Source organism: Haliotis rubra, unplaced genomic scaffold (assembly GCF_003918875.1).
Source record: "Haliotis rubra isolate DU_JTF1 unplaced genomic scaffold, ASM391887v1 Scf60, whole genome shotgun sequence".
NCBI lineage: Eukaryota > Metazoa > Mollusca > Gastropoda > Lepetellida > Haliotidae > Haliotis > Haliotis rubra.
Genome location: NW_025767302.1, coordinates 1,557,290 through 1,568,280, shown reverse-complemented (window position 1 = coordinate 1,568,280; position 10,991 = coordinate 1,557,290). Strand labels below are relative to the sequence as shown.

At 40.8% G+C, this 10,991-nt stretch overlaps 1 pseudogene; it reads left to right on the top strand.

Moving 5' to 3' along the window:
* The first annotated feature begins 7,079 nt into the window (after positions 1-7,079).
* Positions 7,080-10,991, top strand: part of LOC124255449 — a 34,549-nt pseudogene continuing 30,637 nt past the window's right edge.

Below are 10,991 nucleotides of genomic sequence, written 5' to 3'. Positions count from 1 at the left end.
AAACGAACGGAATATATAAGAAGATGGGTCCAAATCATCACTCAACTAGGCAAACTAAGGGAGATATAAGTGACATTTGTGACGTGTCCTCGTTAAGAAGTACATGTGACATTTACATATTACATGTTCAGTTTGGTTTTGACATGCCTGTAGATCAAAAGCTTCGTCCATGTGAAAGGGTATTGAACACATGATCAAAAGGAAGAACGTCCTACCTTTAATCTTATCAACGTTCATGTCTTGCGACCGCCTCCGTGGTGTAGTAGTTAGAGCGTTCGCCCGGAGAGTGGAAGGTCGCGGGTTCGATCCCCGACCGCGTCATACCAAAAGACGTTAAAATATGGTACTTGTTGGTCCCTGTCTGGCGCTCGGCATTAACGGGTACAACAAGGACTGGTCGACTCGGAGTCAGTATAATGTGTCTGAGAGGGGTATTCATGCTTCACTGCGGCATGGTATCTTAGTGAGCTAGCACTATAAAACCAGCTTCAGTCTGGGCTAGTACAAGCAGCCGCACATACACATACACACGCATTCACGTCGTCATATGAGCGAAATATTCTCAAGTACGACTTTAAACCCAATTTCACCTCACCTCATGTCTTGCACACTTAAACCTGCAGGAGTGAACTGAGTGAAATACCCAAAATGTACATGTACTCGTTGTATTAGTACTAAAGGAAATACTAAGAAATAGCAGAAAACTTAGGCTAACGTCAGAGCTTCCTTCTTTAATCTTAACAAGGCTCATGTCATGTGCTTGCATCAGGTGAACGTGAAATCTAGTAGTACATTTCTTGTGGTAAGGAGCGAGGGGCAGCCGTGTGGTAAAGGCGTTTGCTCGTCAGGCTGAAGAGCTTTCACGGGTATAATGTATGAAGCCCATTTCTGGTGTCTCATGCTGTATTATTGCTGAAAGCGGCTTACACCCAAACTAACTCACTCTTGTTACAGGAGTGAACATGGTGAATTACCCAAAATTGTGTGCATGTACACGTTGTATTGGTACTGAAACACATCCTATAGGAGAAAAACCCCAGAAAACGTAGGCTTGTAGCAAACTGGAAAATTAGAGAGATCTTAATGTTAAGTCAAACACAATATTATGACTACCATGACTTGCCACACACCGGTCGTGCACGGGTGTCTTCACAAGACCACCATAATCGGTAAGTGTACCTACAGGATCGATAACAATTGTCACATTAACAGCACGGACAGTGTCTGATTTTAGATGAATTAGTGGCAGAACTGTATGTAACCGGTTGAGGGAGCACAATATCCGGCCGCGACGTCCAGCTGTACGTAGTAAGCAAGCTAGTACTGACAGCATCGGGTCTTCAGAATACAAGCCAGGGATAGTGTACTGTTCACGGTTCAGTTTCATCTGGATAGATCTGATAGTTGTACGAGGGCCTACTGGCGTGCAGGAGAACGTTTGAACGCCGCTTGTGTCACTCAGCGGGTTGGAACAGTAACTAGATACACGTGGAGATCCGGGTTAGAATTGATCTTCAGAAACCCATGCTTGTCGTAAGAAACGATTAACGGGATCAGGTGGACAGGCTCGCTGACTTAGTTGACACATGTCATCGTGTCCCAATGGTGTAGATTGATGCTCTTTTGGCGATCACTGGATTGTCTGGTCCAGACTCGATTATGTACACACCGCCGCCATATAGCTGGGATATTGCGATAACCAACTAACCAACCAACCAACCAACGAACCAATGAATTAACGTGTTGAAGGACCTGAAAATCACGCCGTAAAATCCCTCCCTGGTCGGTTCGCAAGTACACCTAATCCATACATGAACAACGAAGAGAGTTCTATGGATATACAACTTTTTATTGTTGATATGAGCGATGTTTCGGTGTAGCTACTAACACCGTTATCAAGCAAGTAATCCATATATGTTTATCAAATGTAATGCCTGACAACAGACATTTAAGAATCACGTCAAATATCGAACATTTCATGCCGAAGGTCGTTAAAGAAGTTAACACATGCATATGTCATACGTTCAAGATGAAGTTACGATGAAATAACTGAATTTTTCTGCGGGTCTGATACTTTGCGTCGACCACGCCGGAATTCTTAGTGAAGAGTTCGCCAGGATCCGCTGATCGTTAAGATTTCAGTACCGTATCCATACTCTTGGGTTTCATCAGAGTTGATCGTTGTTCTTTTTATCCCCCGCAACGCGTTTTGCGGGGGTTATTATTTTGGACTCCGCCCTCCGCCCATGCAAATCCGTCTTTACCGGAGCAGAACATGAAAACAGTTCAATATTTTTTCAGCAAACTTTGCACATAGATAGGTCTGGTTGTAAACTGGTGGCAATAACTTTGACTTCGACTGAAATTGGTGGTAGTGTTCTTTTCCGGAGCAGAACTTTAAAAGCGTTCAATGTTTCTTCATCAAACTTGGCACATAGATAGGTCTGGCGGTGAACCGGTACCTTTGGTAGTTTTGGATTACTGAATAACATATATATTGTGCGTTTCCATGGGAACAGCTTTGACTTCGACTGAAGTTAAAAACCTTTCAATACTCTCCTTCCACTTTGTGGGTATTCAAGAACCTAATAACTTAAATCAACAATACCACTCTATTTCCAGTGTCAACATTACTGAGGTACATCAAACCGTGGAAACACTCAGACTCTGTTGTTGATACAATCATGCCAGTATATGAATAGTTTAAATACATATTTTCGTTAGATCAATGTGAAGAACAGTTAACATAGTCATAACTAGTTGACATATTCATGAAAAGTATTTTACCTTTTGCAGGGTATATTGAAGACTTTGTCTTCTTGTTAACTCAGAATACAATACAGTTAATATAAGCAGAACGAGGTATCGTGATACCGAAAATAGTTTTTGGCGTATGCCGTCCCCAATTCGGCCCCTTAACAGACCTTTACGGGATAAGGACTGTTAAGGGGCTAAATTGACAACCATACAAGAATCTGCATCGAAACGTCGCATCACCTAAATAAAGAAGACCATAAAGTTTGTCCTCCTTTGAATTTCCAACTTCTAAAAATGCCACTCGAAGAAGTTAGACCTTTACCGCTTCATTCTATCGAATCATACCCAGATCAGGAGATTTCAAGGTAGAGACTTAACGTGTTATTATTCCAATTCTCCAAACTCCAATTCTCTGAACAACGGAACTGCATTATCTGCAGTGGGAACGATATTGCATTAAAGGTTTTAGACTAAAGTACACTTGTATGTAACAGTTGTCAAGAGGTGTCATTCCTTTCATTGGTGCTGCCAAACTACTTCCTCGCCCGCCTTTCACTGGTAACAATGAGGGTCAGAGGTGGGTCCAGGATGTTCAGTTACTGGTTGTTTGTAACCCTTGTCATTGTGAAGAAAAATCCAATATAGTGGTACCGATTCATGTTAAAGTGTCTACAAACATGTATTAGTTGTGCACCCGCAACCCCATTTATAACCACACTGTATAAACATTATGTTTACTTTAATGAGGCAATTTTATAACCACCTGTGGTATTCAGTAGACAGAAAGGTAAACGATAACGTTAGCAAGTTCATGTTTGCCAAATCGATTCTTCAAACCGTTTCACCCCGGTGTTCAATACATGTACGACACCACTCTAATCAACTCTTTGTAAATAAATCAAATCAACTTAGGCCTTTATTGTCCTTTCAAACTGTAGTGTGAACGACTTACATGCTGATCAATGTAAATGCTCTTAACAAATGAAAACGTTCACTGTGCGTATTGATTGTTCTCACGTACGACATTTCGGTAGTCAGTTGACGATAGTGGCTTTGTTTGGTCGATACCTGGACAATACCCAGTAACAGCCAGTTGCCCGAGGACGCCCACAGGAACTGTATTCCACACCGTATCAATCAGCATTAGCTCCAACTCGACGACGACGCTGACACACATCAAAATCTGATTTAAGTGGTCAACCAAGCAAAGAATGAACATTCTACTTTTTGACATGCTGATCTACTTTCACCGTGACTACACATTCTTTGTGGAAATGAGGGACTTGTTTATCACCACCCGAACATTCTTAGCGTGCTAATTTATCGTTGATGGAAAGCCTCAAGGTCCAAGACTTTTGCCTCTTTGGAGATTCGTCATATGTGCGAAATATTCTCAAGCACGACGTTAAACCCACTGTCACCTCACCTCACATCTTTGGAGATCTATTTTGGTGAACTACTCATACATGATATTGTTGTACATGTTTTTATATAAAATTGAAGGGGGTGACAACCATTATTGGCATGGGTATATGATCCACCTTTCATAGTAAACAATCCACCGAAAGTCTTACATAACTACTACTTTACTCAATAGACTATTCAATAGTGTGTGGCCAAACAGACCATTTAGGTTCATTCAAAACGTCAACGCCAGGAGATGATCAGTCTCGATTAACTGCCGAATCAGGTTCCATGGGGCGGAAAACCCATACAGTGATGACGATCATATGAGTGTGTGAGTATTGCGTAACGCTGTATCAACAATCTTGAAGCTCTATGCTGCGAGACAAATTCACATGAATGGACCACCAAGTATCAATGATGACAGATGATGTAAAGTAACCCATGTAAAGGTAAAGGGCAAGCATTTCAAGCTCTACCCGTCGCAAACACAGTCGCAACTCACCCAATTCCATTATAAAGGAAGGTGTTTGTTTGTTGCCTATAGCAACTCAGCAATACTCTTAACCAGAGAATGCATTTACCCTCATTTACCAAAAAACTGAGAGGAAAGTCGAAATGATTCCCATGTTTACTCTGAAGAAATCTAAAGGACTGTAAAATTGTGAAATTATTTATCGTGCAGTCTATTTGTTTGTAGACTTCGCACTAGTAAGCAATATTCCACTTTCAGCATTGCAGATTGCTTTTACTTGAGTCTTGTCCAGACAAAAAAATAAATGCGACAAAATCATTTCCACATCAAAAGGCAATCTCTATCTAAAGCCGAACAATTCTAACTATGTCATGATCATGTGTTTATGAATCAACATAGCATTAGTTATGATGAAGTGTTTGCGAAAAGGTGACCATTGTCAAAACATATTTCATGCGATGAGAACAAAATGACGCACATTCCGCCAAGCCACCGAATCTTCCTCACCACGAGCAGTAGAATGTGTGGTGCCTTTTCTAACCCAGGTCCCCGAGGATTTGTGTTTGTTTGCTGTTTAACTCCCAGCTATATGGCCGCGGCGGTCTGTAAATAATCGAGTCTGGACCAGACACTGCAGTGTTCAATAGCACGAGCATCGATCTACATAGTTGGGATGAGATCACATGTGTCAATCGAGTCTGACCACCTGATCCCATTAATTGCCTCTTACGTCAAGCAGGGGTTGCTGAAGACCCAAAGTTCAGATCGAAATCCTAGAGTGTGAAGAAAGAAGTGTAATGGTTGCTGCATTCTGTAATGATTGCCCCATACAAATGTTTAAATTTGTACTTTCATGAATACATCTTTACGATGGCTGTTGGGTAATGATCCGGTTATCGTAAACGATAAATTGCGTGCCACGAGCCCCTGAATTATGTGCCTTAAGGAAGTGCCTACTAGGAAGATTAATTGACTGGAAATTTCGATTGTCAAACACTTGCATATGAGCATAAAACAGTTTATGTAGTGATAACACGTGCATCATGATACTCCTGGTGTACAAAGAGATCGAGATGTTTTGAAACAGAGAAAACAAATAAATACCGTAAATCCTCAGGTGGAGGTGGCTAAGTGCACATGGTCCAATCCTGGTCCAAAACAAAAATGAAAGAGAGAAGATTGCAAATAAATGACGAAGCGATTCAATTGTTACTTCTTTTGTGAACCTCACTAACACAGTGCCGCCAATAACATAGAGCTTAAACCATGTGCACCTTGGATTCAAACCCATACATAACTGACACGCCCCAGCGAGCGGAATACCTGTCGATAAGCTACGATGGAAATTTGAGAAATGATAAAATGTATATATCCACTCTGGAGTTCAAATGAAAATGTATAATATATATATATAAAGTATAGTAAGCAACAAGGTGTTACGTGAGCGTGGTTCGAAGCATCGTGTATGAATATTCCACCAATATAAAGGCCGTGGTCAACATTACTCTGCTTTTCACAATGTACCTATGCGATAAATCGATCCTGACATGAAGAACTAACGCCATAACCATTAGGCTGATACTCCTGATTTACACATTAAGTAAGCTATATGATGTTAATTGCCTTGAGTAGGGTGTGAGCTAAGGAATCGTTCTTACACCTTCACTTTTGTCACGTTAATATCCAGTATGCTTCTGATCGTCCGGTGTTGTCCGTTCCTTGGTGTGTAGTGTTCGATTGCATTGCTCTGGTAACAGATTATCAAAAGTGTGTAACTATAACGCAACGATCTGTATGCACATGTGTACACACGTGTGCCTTGCAAACAGAACGAAGTTCTTGACAGTTAAATCATCATATTACCACTCATTGCATTTATTTGTATGGCTATCAGAGTAACCTGTTTACTATAGGCAAGGGGCCGGGATGTTGATGAAACATAACGTTCAATAGAAAGTGGTATGTGCATGTATATAAAATAACCTACTGTATTTACAATACACTAATGTTTATCTGTTTGGTATTGAATCAGCAGTATAAATTACACAAAAAGAAAGAAATCTGACGAACAAGAAAACCTTTTGGTTTCGAAATTATGGAATTACAAAAGAACGCCAATAAAATTTAAAGGGTAGTAATGATTAATTGCCTGTCAGGGCCAAACATGATGGTGGCCCGAGGGATACGATGGTTTAGGCTTAATCAAATCTAACGTTGAATGTTCTTATGTCAACATGTGCACAATGTTTGGCCGATTTTACCCAGTGACGAGCGAACCATAGCAACCATTTCACATAAGCTTCGGGTTCTACGTTTCACCTCGTAAACCGAAGGCGTTGATTGACAGTAGCAGCAATTTCCCTGTTAATTCCAACAGCTAAAGTATCGGCAAAATCCAGATGACGTAGCAGCCAGAATCAATATCCGACCAACAGCGCGTGGCACGAGCATCGTGCAGAGCAGACGGCATATGAGCAGACGACAGGTATACCACACAGTGGAATCTTGAGGACTCGTTTTCAGGGGACTTCATAGTTACCACTGTTACCACTTTCAGGAAAGGTAGGTTACCTTCATATATATTGCTTAATGAAACCTTCTTATTGATGTCGGATGTTAGTCATCAGCCTCCAGAGCCCTTTGATAGGTGTGCGTGCTTTTCTCTCAATACAATATGGATACGTTGACAAATATGAAAGACAACAGGCACTATCTGGTTGCTGTTGGAATGAATAATACATTTAACTTCGAAAGACGAGGAAGCAAATGGTTGAGACCAGCAAGGAATACACTATAATTTGACTCAACGTAAATAAAATTTACTAGGATTTCGTCCCTCAACCCATTGAAAAATAACTGGGTCATGTAATATTATGGTTGTACACTGAAGTCACGCTGAGCTTGCTTTTAGTGTGACACTAATGAAGTTAAAATGCTGTAAACATTACACATATTGAGATCAGTGAAGATACTTGCTGGAATTAGTCTTCAGCAACCCATGCTTTGATGAGATCGGGTGGTTAGTCTCGCTGACTTGATGCTTGCGCTATACCCATGCCTCTGTGTTTTATCAACGTTAAACACATATGAGAACTGCATAAGCCGGTACTCACTGACTTGGTTGCGGTATGTCATCGCATCCCAACTGCGTAGATGTTCATGATGCCAATCACTGGATTGTTTGGTCGATTATTTACAGACAACTGTCATATAAGAAAGTAAGATTGTTTATGGATAACAACTTCTTTTATTATATATGATGCGACGTTTCGGTATGGATTCTTATACCGTTGTCAAGCAAGAGTGAAGTACTACAGCACAGAACAGACTTATATACATGAACAGGGATTCAGTAATAACAACATGTAGGTATGAATCAAGAGGATTAACAACAACAACAAGGCACGGTGGTAATAATAATAATATATAATAAAAAGAAGTTGTTATCCGTAAACAATCTTACTTTCTTATTAGTCACCAACTTCTAAATGCAAATCAAACAGATCGCTGTCATATAGCTGGAAAATAGCGGATTGCGACATTAAACAAACAGACAAACAAAACAGGTTATCAGGTTGAAATGGGAATTGAAATATGGTGCCATATTATGTTTTCGGAATCTTCTCCAAATCCGATGTTAGAGAGTGTTGGCTGTCAGTTCAATATCGGTGTCAATATAAAAATTTCATTGACATTTTATGAAAATGTTTCTTATTGTCATTACAAAGTCTCTTGTTTCTATCATGTTTACGTATGTAGGTGGATTGCCCTACTGGGTTCCTGTTGTTTGCAAAGAAAATGTGAAACATACGGTAATGTGTTCAGTATATTCTTGTCATAGAGAAATGCCAATCATTGTTCGGTGATTCTTTGAACCAAAGTTGTTTTGTTAACTTTGATTTTTGCTTATCACCGCATTTAACAAGAATGTAGCTTTAACACGGTGGCCTGTGAATTGACAGATCTGGACCAGGCAAACCAGTGATTGGGTTCTACAACTTAATTCAACGACGCTCCAGCTACGGACCTAACTATACTGAAAGCCATTAAAAATGCAATTTGACATTCATACTTTCTTTACTCACACTAATTTCAACATATATAAACCTAACTGGCAGATATGTTTTAAGTGAACATCTGTGAATAATTTCATTTGAAAATCTCCAGTCAACAACAACATCAGTGACGCAACAACGACATCACACAAAGGAGGGGGTCACTTGCAGTCAATATCGTGTGTGTCCACCGTGCGCTGCAAGACATGCTCGCAGTCTTTGGGGCATTGAAAGACACGCATTTCTCAGGAACAGCTGTTGGATGGTCTGCAGCCTCTGATGGTCTGTGGTCTGATCATGACACCACCCCCTCCAAAACGATCATGTTCAAGGACACAGTTTGGCGCAAGTCTTTCTCCTTTACGTCCTTGTTGCCAAGATTGGCCCCATTTGCTGCCAACTTCACACTCACTCTACACAAGTGGGGTACCATGACATGCTTTCGCAGGCAAAGTAGTAGTAGTAGTAACAGCAGCAGCAGCAGCAGTAGTAGTAGTAGTAGTAGTAGTAGCAACAGCAACAGCAGTAGTAATAGTAGTACTGTGTGGTTTACACTAATACTTGAAGCGTGAGGACATGTATTCTCGTTTCTCAACATTGGTTTAAGTATCTCTATTTTCTTTTCAAGATGGTGCACTCTGTGGACGTCAAAGGAAACTTACTGATGGGATGAAATTATGAGAGGCAACATTACCACCCCGTTCGCGCTCCGAGAGCCAACTACAAGCCGTCATTAATACCGCATGTGCATATTACTTCTGAAATTTGAAAGGCAGGTGTCTCCCCGGTGTAGAGGGGTGACAACTCACCTGCAATGAAAAGATCCGGGACAATGTACCATGGGATGCTCAGCATCAATGGAAGCAGATCAGTCCCTAGCCTGGCCACCAGCCAAGCTGATCTACCCAAACATCATTGACAAACAAGACAAGATAAATCCTCGGAAGTGGACTAGCATTGTTGCCGCTGGCAGTAAGGTAAGCTATTTGGCGTCAAGATGGGTGATAGACCCCCTAAATCGTCGGTAACTCCACACATATGCTCTCGTTTAACCTCCGCTTCCATAGCTATAGAAGCAAAGCAGGTCGTTACATGCTGTCCATACAGTCGCATTCAGCAGTATGATGACAAGTGTATTCCCGTAAAATTTCACATGTATGGACATTTGTATTTCTATGAAATGCTGTAATTAAGTCGAACATTAAACCCTGCAAGGTTTGGACCTTTGCCGTAAGCCCTGTAAGCCCACCGTGTAACTGCTCCCTGCCTCCTTGTGACTGTGTAACAAGAAACATATGCCGCACAGCATAAAAAGAAACAGGCTACTTCAGTCCCAGTTGAATCGATTGGAAAGAATAGTTTAGTAGAAACCCAGATCTGCAGCAGGCGAATACCTAAAAATGTCAGAAATCGACCGAATGTCTTGCAGTTTTCATTATTATGGCAATTGTGTTGTGCTTTCATCTGTGGGCAAAGGTAACTAGATGATGGTTAATCTAATGTAAAGGTAAAATAGACATTGATTGGGGTGTTTACCTAATATGGACGAAAACAGAATTTAGTGACGTTTGTGTAGATTTCATGCGGGCTTAATTCGACAAAGAAGAGCACGAAACATTGTAATTATGCATCGCAATCCAAGATGTGTCAGAGAATCTAAACATTTTCGAATTTTCCTATTATATACATAAAATGTGAATGGAGATTAAAATTGGAAATCTTTCGTGTGTCAGTTTACCAAAACAGGAACTCTTCACAACGTTCTCACACATTTTCTGGTCTGACTGATAGACGATGCGAATAGTCAAGATCACAACGTGGATGTATTTAATATCCTGTTTATATATTTGTCGAACAACGTTGATGAGTGGTGAGGGCAGAAGAAACCTCTTGTAATATTTTGTATTGGTCAGTGTAGAGAATGTCAACCTTGTCAACCTTCTCAACCAGTCTTTTCTTTTGTTATAACCTTACCAACAGCACTCACAACTGGCACAGTTTCCAAGAAAGCGACCAAATATCACCTTTCCCCTTTTTAACATTTGTGCACAATGTCATTAAGCTGTCGTGAGAAGTACACCAAAATTGCACAGATGTGATAACAGTTGGCACTGTTTCCAACAAAGCGCTTCATTTCGGCAAAACAAAAGCCGGACCTGAGAGAAAACAACTTCATGACTGGCTACAGTCGACTTCCAAAGTTCGCGAAAGGTCGTTTTGACGGTCTGTATTGTGGTGTCCCAGCTTTGTGGTGCACTAGCAAGCACAAAGATTTGATTTAAATGAGATTGTTCGAGATT